Source organism: Ischnura elegans, chromosome 12 (assembly GCF_921293095.1).
Source record: "Ischnura elegans chromosome 12, ioIscEleg1.1, whole genome shotgun sequence".
In the NCBI taxonomy this organism is placed as follows: Eukaryota; Metazoa; Arthropoda; class Insecta; order Odonata; family Coenagrionidae; genus Ischnura; species Ischnura elegans.
In genome coordinates, this window is record NC_060257.1 from 87,908,592 (window position 1) to 87,922,330 (window position 13,739).

A 13,739-nucleotide genomic window follows, 5' to 3' on the forward strand; every position below is an offset into this window, starting at 1 on the left:
AGCCTCGGAATAGCCGTGATCGTATAGTGGTTAGTACTTTGCGTTGTGGCCGCAACAACCCAGGTTTGAATCCTGGTCACGGCAGTGTTTCAATCACTGAAACGGCAAGAAGTGTTTCTTTTTCTTACTCGAGATCCGGCACATCGCATGTAGAAAAGGGTGATCCATAAGGATTATGATTTGGCATTTAAATTTACCGATTATTCTATTTGTTTGGTTTGATTCAGCTTCAATGCCAATTCATTTTTTATTGGTTTGGTGAAAACAGTAATTGAACTTCAATGAGTAAATTGACGCTACATTCTTAAAGAACCATACAAATAAGTGCCAAAGAAAACTAGCGTTAGTATTTGCATCATTCTGAATGCATCAATTTATCGTAATAATCGATTTCTACGTTCAATATTTCTGCCACAAATTCTTTTTAAATTACTGCATCTTAATCCAAGAGTTCGAAAAAAATGACGTTTGGTCCTGGCCGGGTCATATAAATATTTATTGGGAATGATTTTTTTTATTTACACGATAAATTTCAATGTTGTTTATTTTGAGCCAGAAAGGTCACTGCCGAAAACGGAGATGCATTTAATATATATCTTCATTATAAAAGTATTACGTATAGTTTTGTGGGCATTTGTGGCTCCTTTGGAATTTAGAATAATGGTAACTTTTCCACAGAGTATTTTTTCAATATCTTTAACGGAAGATGTTTTCTAAACCTAGTGCCATAATTAGGGGCAAACTTTTCAATCATAACATACTAATATTTATCCTGAATCATAGGGATATGGGTATTTGATGACAAGGAGGGATGGATACATAATGTAAGGAAAAAATCCATTTGTGTGCAACATTTAGCAATATATTCATGCAATTTCGTAGATTAGAGGCAGAACAAAATTTAAAAGTGATAATGCATCGTGAAAATACTATTTCATTGCATAAACCAGCCTGCGATTTAGCTATGTAATGTTTCTCACGGAAATATAACTTTAGCCCCCCGTCCAAATAGTGTAAATAAAGCAGTCTTACCAAAATTACTAAAATTATTAAAGTCACACTAGTTCTTGGTTAAACAGGATGCGGATTTGGATTCAATTTCACTTATTGTTGGTCTAGGCACCTGTATCACACAGCCCAAAGCATTAGCCTGAAATGCTTACATGGCGAAGTTTCTTGTGTCGCATAGGTGGTTACCAAAGAAGAAAGTGAATATTCGATAAGGCTCACGATTGAAAGCCTCGCAATATCTGTGATCGATAGTTGTTAGTACTTTGCGTTGTGGACGCAACAACTCATGGTTCGAATCCTGGTCACGGCAGTGTTTCCAAAACTGAAACGGCATGAGGTATTTTTTTCTTAACCTATATACGTCACTTCGAGCACAGAATGAAGAGATCCTCACGGATTACGAGTTGGCATTTAAAATGTTCCGAATCTCTCATATAATTTAGTTTGGCTCTGCCGCATTTTCCAATCCATTTTTAACGTTTTTGCTAAGATTGAGATTGAAAAATCAATAAAATAATGAAGTCCAAATTTTAATTAACCATATGGAGTGTTATTATATTAAAATAGTGCAAATATTTACTTCATTCTGAAAGCAATTATTTATTTTATTCGTCGCTAGTGTTGCTATCCAGTAGACAATTTTGAATTGACCACTTCATTTCCACGTACAAGAAAGCTCGTTGACGTAATTCTGGTTCCAGCTTCCGCAGTGTGAGGCCACCTTGGTGCGAGGCTATGAGCCGCGATACGATGAAGGCTGCTAGCAGGTAGCGCTTGGCTTAAATAAGGATTATTAATACCCTATCAAAAGAAGGAAACTTTCCGACCATATACAATTTTAATAGGTGATTATAAAGAGATATTTCCCTGTGCTCTGTTACTCATGTATGCATTGGTAATCTCAGACGATGTAAAACTCCTGACTACACGTATACAAACTAGGTCCCTGTGGCGTCACGTGGAATGGCATCGCATGGGCGCCAATCGGGTCTTTTTCAAATGAGGTTAAAAATGACCATTGCCATTCGTCTAAACCGGAATTTCTAAAACCAAATAATTTGTATATTACGATTACACTAATGGTGGGTAACGAATCGCAATCAATGCCTTTCGTGGGGGAAGAGTTCTCGGGTTTCCAGCCGGGTCCAAGGGTTTTTCAGCACCGTGCTGGGTTTTAGGCGATGAAAAACCCTTGGACCCGGCTGGAAACACGAGAACTCTTCCTCCAGTCCATTTGCAGGGAAAACCTGAGATCCTTTAATGCCTTTGCTTTTTTCAATGAAGGAAACCACCCTATTGTCTTAAAATCCGTACTTATCTACTATTATCAATGCCTTGACGAAAATTTTCCTCAATTTCCAAGGATAAAAAGATCTACTTTGAACTATTACCTGTGAAGTTGTTTTGTCTTACGTACGTGGGAGGCAGCGACGATACCTTACCTTTTGATGACACACGACTTTTACCGCTTCCGCGGTCACGCCAGGAGAAACTGCGCGCAACCAAGCGCCCTATCTTTCAAGCCTCGCAGTAGCCGTGATCGTATAGTGGTTAGTACTTTGCGTTGTGGCCGCAACAACCCAGGTTCGAATCCTGGTCACGGCAGTGTTTCACTCACTGAAACGGCAAGAGGTATTTTTTTTCTTATCCTATATACGGCACTTGGACTGCAGAACAAAGAGTTAACCTCACGGAATACAAGTTGCATTTTAAAAGTTCCGAATCTCTCATATAATTTAGTTTGGCTCTGCCGTAATTGCCAATTCATTTTTATCGTTTTTGCTATGATTGAGATTAAAAATAATAAAAAAATGAGTCCAAATTTTAATTAACTATATGGAGTATTATTATATTAAAATAGTGCAAATATTTACTTCATTCTGAAAGCAATTATTAATTTTATTCATCGCTAGTGTTGCTATCCAGTAGACGATTTTGAATTGACCACTTCATTTCTACGTACAAGAGAGGATGAAATTTTCCGCGAAAACTTCTTTTAACGTTGTCACATATCAATGTTAGAACTCGAAAAAAATGCCGGTAAAATCCTCATTGTGTCAAATCTGCTTTTATATAACCGATAAATTTCAATGTAATAAATAGCCACTCCTTAGCCATAAAGACCACCTCTTTAAGCATATAGAAATTTGTAATATTAATTGTTTAGTAAAATATTACATAAAATTTAGCGTTCAGTTTTGGCTCCTTTGGGCTACTTAAAGCAATGGTAACTTTTCCAAAAAATATTTTTTCAATATCTTCAACGGAAAATCATAAAGATGTGGATATTCTATGAAGAGGAGGGATGGATACAAAGAGTTTATTTTTAGTGAAAATAAAAAGCCATATTATTTGCGTAATTCATCCGGGTTTTTAGATATTTAATATTTCCCAAAGAAATCTAACTTATCCAGTCCGTCAAAATGGTGCATGGAAATAGCATCGCCAAAATTGCTAAAAATGATAAAAGCCGCAAGAGTGCTTCGATAAACAAATTTGATAGTTAGCATCAATTTTAATAAGCCTGGGCTCTTGAATGAATAAATTTAAACTTTGTTTTTTTTTCACAGAATATTTTGTTAAAACACGACCATGGTCTTGAAGATCACGTTAACCATCGAAACAAAAATAATAATAGTAAAAATAAATAATATGATATAAAAATTCTGTTAAAACAAAGATTATATTAATTCATCCAAAATGTTCAGTAAATTCCACGAAGTAGCGTAGGGAACCACCAATTTTAGTGTAGGCTCCTTTATCCTGTAGCATGCAGCCCTCCGCAATCAGCCAAAACTGCTAAAGAATTTTTTTGCTTCGCATCGGTGAATACCCGAGAAGAAAGTGGATATATGAAAAGATCTTCCAATGTAAGCCTCGAAGTTGCCGTGATCGTATAGTGGTTAGTACTTTGCGTTGTGGCCGCAACAACCCAGGTTCGAGTCCTGGTCACGGCAGTGTTTCAGCACTGAAAAGGCAAGGGGCATTTTTTTCCTTAACCTTGACACTTCACTTCGACTACAGAAAAAGGGGATACTAACGGATTGAGAATTCGGCAATGTAAGTATTCCGCTCATTCGATGTTCTTTTGTTTTCCTCTGCCCTAATTTTTACATTCATTTTTAATGCGTTTGTAGAAAGTGCGATTGAAAGTCAATGACAAAATGAACGCCACTTATAAAAGAACCATATGAAGAAGTACTATTAAGTGAATCTAATACAGGCATTTCCTGGACCTAAATAATTATTTTTTCACATGCCTTGTATTGCTATCCAATAAATTATTTATGATTAACCAGTCAATTTACTAACCAGTAGGTACAGGGATGGGTGAAACTTCTGCAAAAAAAATTTCTTTATATAACAAGAAATCTCTACTGGAACTCGTACAAGTGGCGGTTGAATCTTTTCCGTGTCAAATAATATTAATTGGGAATGATTTTGTTGTATGCCCGATAAATTTCAATGCAGTCATACCTTCTCATGACCCTTAACGGCCACTATTGTAAACAGTCAGACATTATTATATTTTTTCTTAGTAAAAATATTTAAAATACCTTTGTGAACATTTGGGGTTCCATTGTACAACTTAAAACAGGGTATCTTTTCCACAAAGTATTTTTTTCAATACTTTAACTGAAGAAGTTTTCTAATCCTAGTGCTACACTGAAGGTAAAATTTTTAAACAAACTTTCTCAATATTTACACTGAATATTAGTGATGTGGCCTTTTGATGAAAATATGGATATATGTGTGAAAAAAGTGGATATATTTGAAAAGGAAATCTCCATTTGCGAGAAAATTTAGCAGAATTTTCAGGGAATTTGTGGACGAGAGACAGAAATGGATTTAAAAGATATAATCAATGGTTAAAATACATAGCCAATGCACAAATCAGCCGGGATTTTAGCTAATTATATATTTCTCGTAGAGATCTAACTTATCCCGTCCGTCAAAATGGCATAAGAAAGCAACATCGCCAAAATAACTGATTAAAGCCACAATAGTGCTTCGATAAACATATTTCATAGTTAGAATCAATTTAATTTAGTCTGGGTTCTTGGATGAATAAATTTAAAATAATAATAAAAATAAAAAAAATTTCTTTGTACTCCACAGAATTATTTTATTAAAACACGACCATAGTTTCGATGGATTATGTCATATTCTGGAGGACGATTTAACCGTCGAAAAACAAAGTTTAAATTTAATCATCGAATACGTTCAGACAAATTCCACAGATTATCGCCGGAAACTATCCACTCTAGTCTAGGCACCTTTACCCCTTTAGCTTAATGTTCTCCTCATCCTGCCAATTACGTTTCCACGGCGGAATTTCAGTTTGCCATCGATGAAAACCCAAGAAAAAAGTGGACATTGGAAAAAGCGGGCAATCCCATTTTTAAATTGTTACTTGGGAGTCAACCTTAATATGCAACGGAGAATGTAACAGGAAAGAGAGTTAGTTTAATAGGATATTTAATTGGCCTGCAAATCCATAAGTACCTATCTATCCGCCGTTAATTATACCAATCGGAAAATAAACCTGAAGTTCCAATTTCGAAAAGATCTGAGGCAGCGACAATAACTTCTCCGGCTTTTTCCGCCACAGTGGTCTCGCCGGAAGAAACTTCACGTATCCGAAAGCGAAGTCTTTCAAGCCTCGGAATAGCCGTGATCGTATAGTGGTTAGTACTTTGCGTTGTGGCCGCAACAACCCAGGTTCGAATCCTGGTCACGGCAGTGTTTCAATCACTGAAACGGCAAGAGGTGTTTCTTTTTCTTACTCGACATCCGGCACATCGCACGTAGAAAAGAGTGATCCATAAGGATTATGATTTGGCATTTAAAATTTCCGAATATTCTAGTTGTTTGGTTTGATTCTGCTTCAATTGCCATTTCATTTCTTATTGGTTTTGTGAAAACAGTAATAGAACTTCATTGAGTAAATGGACGCTACATTCTTAAAGAACCATACAAATAAGTGCCAAAGAAAACTAGCGTCAGTATTTGCATCATTCTGAAAGCATCAATTTATCGTAATCATTGATTTCTACGTTCAATATTTCCGCCACAAATTCTTTTTAAATTACTGCATCTCAATCCAGGAACTCGAAAAAATTTCGTTTGGACCTGGTCGAGTCATATACATATTCATTACGCATGATTTCTTTATTCACACGATTAATTTCAATGCTGTTAATTTGAGCCAAAAATATCACTGCTTTAAACGGAGATGCATTTAATATATATCTTCATTATAAAAGTATTGCATATAGTTTTGTGGAAAGCCTCCTGTGGGAATTTATAGCAATGGTAACTTTTCCACAGAGTATTTTTTCAAAATCTTTAACTGTAGATATTTCTAAACCTAGTGCCATAATTTGGGAAAAATTTTCAAATATACCATCCCAATATTTATCCTGAATCACAGGGATGTGGGTATTAGATGATAAGGAGAGATGGATACATAATGTAAGAACAAATCCATTAGTGTACAAAATTGAGCAGTATATTCATGAAATTTGTAGATTGGAGGCAGAACAAGATTTAAAAGCTATATTGCATCGTGAAAATACAATTTCATTGCATAAATCAGCCTGGAATTTAGCTATATAATATTTGTCACGGAAATATAACTTAGGGCCTCCGTCCAAATGGTGTAAAGAAAGCAGTCTTACCAAAATTACTAAAATTATTAAAGTCACACTAGTGCTTGGTGAAACAGGATGCGTATTTAGATTCAATTTCACTTATTCTCGGCTCCGTAACCTTTTTCATACAGCCCACAGCATCAGCCCAAACTACTTTCACGACGAAGTTTCTTGTGTCGCATAGATGATTACCCAATAATAAAGTGAATATTGGATAACGCCTCGCAATATCTGTGATCGTATAGTTGTTAGTACTTTGCGTTGTGACCGCAACAACCCTGGTTTGGTTCCTGGTCACGGCAGTGTTCCCACACTAAAATGGCATGAGGTATATTTTTTTCTAAACCTTCACTTTGACTGCAGAACAAAGAGATCCTCGCGGAATACGAGTTGGCATTTTAACATTCCGAATCTCTCGTATAATTTAGTTTGGATCTGCCGTAATTGCCAATTCATTTTTTAACGTATTTGCAAAGACTGAGGTTGAAAATCAATAAAAATATGAAGTCCAAATTTTAATGAACTATATCGATGGCTAAGTTCTAACAACAGGCATCTCAAATTCGGCCGGTTTGAGACAGGTATCTTAAATAAAGTGTATTAACATTAAAAAATAAAATACAAGCAAAAAACAACTCTTTGTCTACAAATGAATGCTTCTTTTTCAGTTTTATGAACTTTTGGTTTTTAATTGCAGTGTGCAAGTAAAGCAAATTAATCGCTTTTTTGCTCTCCTGAAAAGTTGCTTTTTTTTAGATATTGCATACAATTTTGCGGACAGTTTTGGCTCCTCTGAGCTAAACTCGATTGTTTCAGGCTTAACTTAGTGATAATCCATTGTAAGCAATCAAAAGGTTATAGTTGTTTTTAACACAATTTATTTAAGACGACCGGTTTCGTCGCAGAGGCGACATCTTCAGGTACAGAAATCGTTATTTTTATAATCATTTTGTTGTTTATTTGGTTGCCATTATGCGTTGGTAGGGGAGGGTGGTGTTGGTGTTGCTATACTATAAAAATGAATCTACTATAAAAATATCGATTTCTGTACCTGAAGATATCGCCTCTGTGACGAAACCTGTCGTCTTAAATAAATTGTGTGAAAATGTACCTTTTTATTGTTTCCTTTGAGCTAGTTTAAGCAATGGTAACTTTTCCAAAAAATATTTTTTCAATATCTTTAACGGAAAATCATAAGAATGTGGATATTCGATGAAGAGGAGGGATGGATAAAAAAAAGTTTATTTTTAGTGAAAAAACAAAGCCTTATTATTGCACAATTCAGCTGGGTTTTTAGATATTTAATATTTCCCAAAGAAACCTAACTTATCATGTCCGTCAAAATGGTGAATGAAAATAGCATCGCCAAAATTGCTAAAAATGATAAAAGCCGCAAGAGTGCTTCTATAAACATATTTCATAGTTAGAATCAATTTTATTCAGCCTAGGCTCTTGGATTAATAAATTTAAACTTTGTTTTTTTTTTCACAGAATTGTTTGTTAAAATAAGACCATGGTCTGGAGAATTACGTTCACCATCGAAACAAAAAAACGTATGACTACACGATAGCGAACTTTGGTTGCATTTGTAAGATTAAAAAAAAACCGTTTCACAGCAAAATGTATCTCTAAAAACTGTTTTAAACCTGGCACGTTAAGGCACAATTTGTGGTATGTAGGAAGGCGTAGTCAAAATTTCGTCGTGTAAAGGGGTGAATTGCTACATCGCATGCGATAATGCATGGACATGAGATGGCAAAATAGCCCATGTTCTAATTTCGTTCGTGTATTCGCTCAATTACACGCCATCAAGAGAAAATAATGCAGTTCTAACATGCGGAATTCCATGCCCAGTTTAAAACGGCTGAAATGGACTGAATGAAGTATTTTGCGAATCATTAATTGATCAAGTTCGAGGCAAGTGAAGGCAAACCTTTTTCATTTTCCGTGAACTGGGCTGACCCTTAAATAGCTCAACATTGCACCTATTCGCCATAAAATTTGAAGATCCGTAATTTTAAAAATATATGCATTATCAGCTCCATTAAAGACAGAGCTTTGGACTTTGAACTCTGAACTACTTGCCATTTATAATCCGTTGTCTCTTTATTTTTTAAACGACTGTATATTTCGGAAAGAAATCGGACTAAAGCTTGACTCAACCTGCTACATAGGAAGGAAAGATCCAAAATTCGAAATTAAGTAAAAAAAAACAGAAAACCGATATTTTGAAAAAAATCCTTCCTACATAGAGGAATAAAGGAGTGGAACGACCTACCTGAAATTACGGATCTTCCCTGCACATGCGAAAATGTTTAGGAATAAGTGTTCATCACTGGTTGGCTAATTACATAGGGGGTTTTAAAAGGGAGAGTGTGAAATTGGGTTAATTGGGTCAATGTTCATTTGTTTGTTGTATTATATTAGAATCCATGTATTTTATGGAATGTTTGAAATTTGGTTGCTGGGGTTATTGGGTTGGGTAGTTCAATTGTTAGATGCATAATATTAGAATTAATGTATTATTTTGTTACTATAGATTTCTTTTCTATTTCTTACTTAGTTATTATATTGGTACATTTGTTATTCATGCATGTAAATCTAATGCAGCCACCAGGCAATTACTTACTTGCAGCAATGTGTAATAGTAATATTTCCACATAAATGTAATGCCGTACATTCTAGGTTTCGGCGTGGTACGAAATCATCTGGGGCATTTGCATCGAAGACACATAATGACACTGAATGGTCGTTCATAATTGAATTGATAAGAAATTTTAAAGTTTTTTAACATTTCATATTAATTAATATTTTTTAACATTTTATGCTGCAGAATCAAATTAGATCCCGCCATGATTATCACGATAAACAAATTTTTTGAATGAAAAATATTCGCGTTTAAAAAAATATCGTCATGAAGGGCTAACGAAGCTGATTATGGCGCTAGCAATTCTGCGCTCTCGAGTATCTTACTACGCTGAAGTATCTCCGTGGTGGTCACTAGTGGATTGGGTCCCTGCAAGTCTGCTGCATTGGCCCTTTGGCGTCGGAGGTCAAGCACCAATTCTGGTCACGTCCTCCGAATCAGGGTGGTCCATAGAGGTGGGGGAGGGTTGGTGATCGGGCCCCACCCCACCAGTGAGTGAGGTCAAGGGGTGAATGGATTGTAATTCGACGTTAGTCCAGTTCGTCCGCGGATGGGGTGATATTGGGAGGGGTGGTGGAATGTGCATTTCGGGAGCAACGACCACGACGTGGCCTGCCTAAGCCGCTTTTTTTCGAAGAGGATATCCTTATCTGCGCAATGTCCCCTCTAAAAAGAGGTTCTTACGTAGACCGATGGCGACAAAATTATGGAAAATGAAATAATAAACTTTGTTAGGTTCACTAACATGTTTGAAAATGCACGACCTTAAGAAATAGGCAATATCTTGTATGATGTTGGGGCACGATATGGTGGAAGTTCTTAATATTATTAAAATAAGACATTGAAATATTTTCACTAAGTTTTATTATTACACTACGGGTTTCGCCGTTACAAACAACATTTGATACAACATTTGAAAATGTTGTTTGTAACGACGTAACAATTTGTGTAATAATAATACTCAGGGGAAATGTTGCAGTGTCTTATTTTAATAATAGAAGCAGACAAGTTAATGATTCACTTACTCCTTTAATCACTCCTTGTAGTGAAACGCCACACCGTAAAGTTGTTCTTTTTAGCAAACAAATGCAACCAAAGTGGCTTTATACGTGAGCGAATGAATCTGAAACGCCATGAGAATGGAGGGAAAAACCTCGTGAAATTTCAGGAAAGATTCACTGCATTTATCGGGATTCGACCCTGGGTTGTTAGCTAGCTCAAAATTCAATTGGAGATTAGGAAAATATAATATTTAACCCGTGGTGATCACCCTGATATCCACTCTTAAGTACTTCGCAATCGATAAAAAAACACCTCTTGCCGTTTCAGTGAAAGAAACACTGCCGTGACCAGGATTCGAACCTGGGTTGTTGCGGCCACAACGCAAAGTACTAACCACTAAACGATCACGGCTATTCCGAGGCTTGGAATACAACGCTGTTGGATGCGTGAAGTTTCTCCTGGCGAGATCACTGTAGCGGGAAAATTCGGAGAAGTTATCGTCGTTGCCTCCCAAGTAGGTATGCATTCCAACAAAACAAAACACGTGATAGTTCCAAGTATATCTTTTAAGCTTTAGACCATTAGGAAATTTTTCCGATAGCCACTGTTAGCGACAAAAATTAATAGATTGGTAGATTGTTTTTGCATTTCTTAAAATCACTGCCTTTTTTTTGTTGTATTCTCCTTTGCATGTTCCGATTGGCTCCCGAGTAAAAAGTAAAAAAATCGTGTTTCCTTCACTTCATACATTCCGTTCAAACGATGCCAACCTGAAAGATTGCAGAGCAGGATTAAATTTGGGTGAGATACTAAAATGAAAATAGACCCATGACGGGGGATGACAAAAAAGAAAAAAATCAATAGAAATGTGGTGATGCTCATTAGAAATAAGATATCGGAGGCGAAATAATGAACGCTAGAATCCTTCCCCTTGCTACCGTCAATTCAGTAATTCGATAATTCTAAGGTTAAGAAAAAATATACCTCATGCCGTTTCAATGATTGAAACAATGCCGTGACCAGGATTCGAACCCGGGTTGTTGCGGCCACAACGCAAAGTACTAACCACTATACGATCACGGCTACTTCGAGGGTTGAAATTATTGCTTCATTCCAATATCCACTTTCTTTTTGGATATTCACCGATGCGAAACAAAAGATTCCACCGCGTAAACAGTTTTGGATGGATACGGAAGGCTGTATGTTATAGGGTAAATGAGCCTGGTCTGAGTTTCATTGATTCTGTTTTTGCTACCCACGGTCGTGACTTAAATAATTTTAGTAATTTTGGCGCAACTGTATTTTTACACCTCTTGGACGAATGGGATATGTTGATAAATCGCTTTCTTTGATAAAACGGAAAAAAATCGGCAGATTGCTGAAATGGCTTTTTTTTCAATAAATTATCTTCTTTAAATCTTTTTCTATCTCACGTATTCAATTTTCCTGAAAATACAGCATAGTCTGGAAATGATACAGTATATCGAAGATAGTCCTCGATTAAAGGTCATGTAGAAAGCAAATTTGGTTATTTTTCCCAACATAAAATGGATGATTTAGGCCTCGATAATTCAGTGCACATTTTTATGCGTTGTTTGGGATGGTTTAAAGATGATTATCTTAGGTTTACGTCAATCTTACCACTGTGCTTTGCCCACAATATCGAAAAAATAACGAAAAAACAGCAATTTTTTAGATTTTTGCTCTAAACTAGTTGAACTCTGTAAATCTTAGCCGATTTATATGTATCTTATTCCTTGTAAAGGAAAACATTACATTAATCGTTCCTTAACTTTTTTACATTTACGCTTTCAAAATTATAAATTGGTATAAATACAAATTACTTTTTGAAAAAGCCATTAGCATGGTTACTTACGATTACTTTAGTCATTAAAGTATTTTGATAAAATTATCTTCCTTACGTAATTATTAATTTAGCTGGAACTGCCTTTTGGAATTGAAATATCACTTTTAATTACTAAATTGTAACGATTACTAAGAGGTAACTATAATTAGTGCGAGGTTTATAAAATTTCAAGTAAAAATTCTTAAAAATTGTATTGATTGCGAATACAAAAATACAAATGATGTAATCGTTAAAAAAATCGATAACTTTTACTTCTTTTCATCACTTCACTGACGATTATTGATGAAATAAAACTATACTTATAAAATGTCTTACTTAGCCCACCTTAACATCATATCACATTGAAAAAACCTCTTTGAAGTGTTGGCCCAACTTTTATTGTTATCCATCCCGAGTCACAAACTAGGCACAGTTCGGTAACGATTGTTCCATTAGTTCGGGGAAGGAAAACCCTCAAAGAAGCAGACAATGAGGTCTCATTGTAATAACAGACGGCTGTTTTATCAAGTAATTTCTGAAACGGATGATTAGGGATTCAATTGCCATTCGGGAAACCCTTGATTTACATAGCTTCGTCCCAATTCCTAGAGGGAAGTTTGTAGGTAAGGCAAAATAGAGGCAACGTCGTTGTCATTCAATTTCTACGCTCTGAAAAATCAATCTGCGGTAGAAATTTCACGAGAACATATCTTGTCATGTTTCATTCACTGACTTCAAATTTTTTGACCAAATGAGTGAACAACCTACAGGAAAGCGAGTTTCTAATTTTACTCTTAGGGAATTCAATAGGCACTCACGCATGCCCTACAAATATTAATAATATAAAGGCAACGCAAGTTAATTAGCGGTTAATTTAAAATAGGAACACACAATCCATGAGGAAGAGTTCTATTACGTCGACAATATATATCATCGTTGTGGATGCTCTGGTTTAATTCAAATTCATGAAGATGTTCCGTCAGAGCATTGGACCAAAATTTCGTAATTTTAGCAAAAAAAAGAATTCCTGAAAATTATTATTCAACGTACCTTTTCTCACGGTTGAAGAAATTTCAAGGCGAAGGAAAAAAAACACCTCTTGCCGTTTCAGTGTAGAAACACTGCCGTGACCAGGATTCGAACCTGGGTTGTTGCGGCCACAACGCAAAGTACTAACCACTATACGATCACGGCTATTCCGAGGCTTGATGAAAGTGGCTTTTGAGTACGGTCAGTTTCTCGTGGCGTGACTGCTGAAGTGGGAAAATCCAAAGAAGTAATTGCTTATTAGTGCACCACGCATTCCAACACAACATGTGGTATGTCATGGTGGATCTTTTCGGAATAGGAACTTAAGACAAATCTAAATCGCGAGAATTCCTCAAGGATTCCAAAATGGCGATGGAAAATGCTTTAAAGAGGTGGAAATCCTTCAATAGAAACATCATCAATAAAGGTCATCCATTGTTTTGTATATTGTGTATTGTTAACGGCGGTTGGAGTTGCAGTCTATGTTCATGTCTATTAAGATAACGGTCTTTTTTATTGTATTCTCCTTTAAAAGTTCAAATTGGCTCCC

General features: G+C 35.9%; 7 non-coding genes across 7 annotated transcripts; 4 read left to right on the forward strand and 3 right to left on the reverse strand.

Moving 5' to 3' along the window:
• Nucleotides 1-12: 12 nt before the first annotated feature.
• Trnah-gug lies at nucleotides 13-84 on the forward strand. The gene has a single exon. It is a non-coding gene; the product is annotated as a tRNA-His (tRNA).
• A 2,460-nt stretch (nucleotides 85-2,544) lies between these two features.
• Trnah-gug lies at nucleotides 2,545-2,616 on the forward strand. The gene has a single exon. It is a non-coding gene; the product is annotated as a tRNA-His (tRNA).
• Nucleotides 2,617-3,896: 1,280 nt separating this feature from the next.
• On the forward strand, nucleotides 3,897-3,968 carry Trnah-gug. The gene has a single exon. It is a non-coding gene; the product is annotated as a tRNA-His (tRNA).
• Nucleotides 3,969-5,682: 1,714 nt separating this feature from the next.
• Nucleotides 5,683-5,754, forward strand: Trnah-gug. Its single transcript has one exon. It is a non-coding gene; the product is annotated as a tRNA-His (tRNA).
• Nucleotides 5,755-10,653: 4,899 nt separating this feature from the next.
• On the reverse strand, nucleotides 10,654-10,725 carry Trnah-gug. The gene has a single exon. It is a non-coding gene; the product is annotated as a tRNA-His (tRNA).
• Nucleotides 10,726-11,325: 600 nt separating this feature from the next.
• Trnah-gug lies at nucleotides 11,326-11,397 on the reverse strand. The gene has a single exon. It is a non-coding gene; the product is annotated as a tRNA-His (tRNA).
• Nucleotides 11,398-13,282: 1,885 nt separating this feature from the next.
• On the reverse strand, nucleotides 13,283-13,354 carry Trnah-gug. The gene has a single exon. It is a non-coding gene; the product is annotated as a tRNA-His (tRNA).
• Between the last annotated feature and the right edge of the window lie 385 nt (nucleotides 13,355-13,739).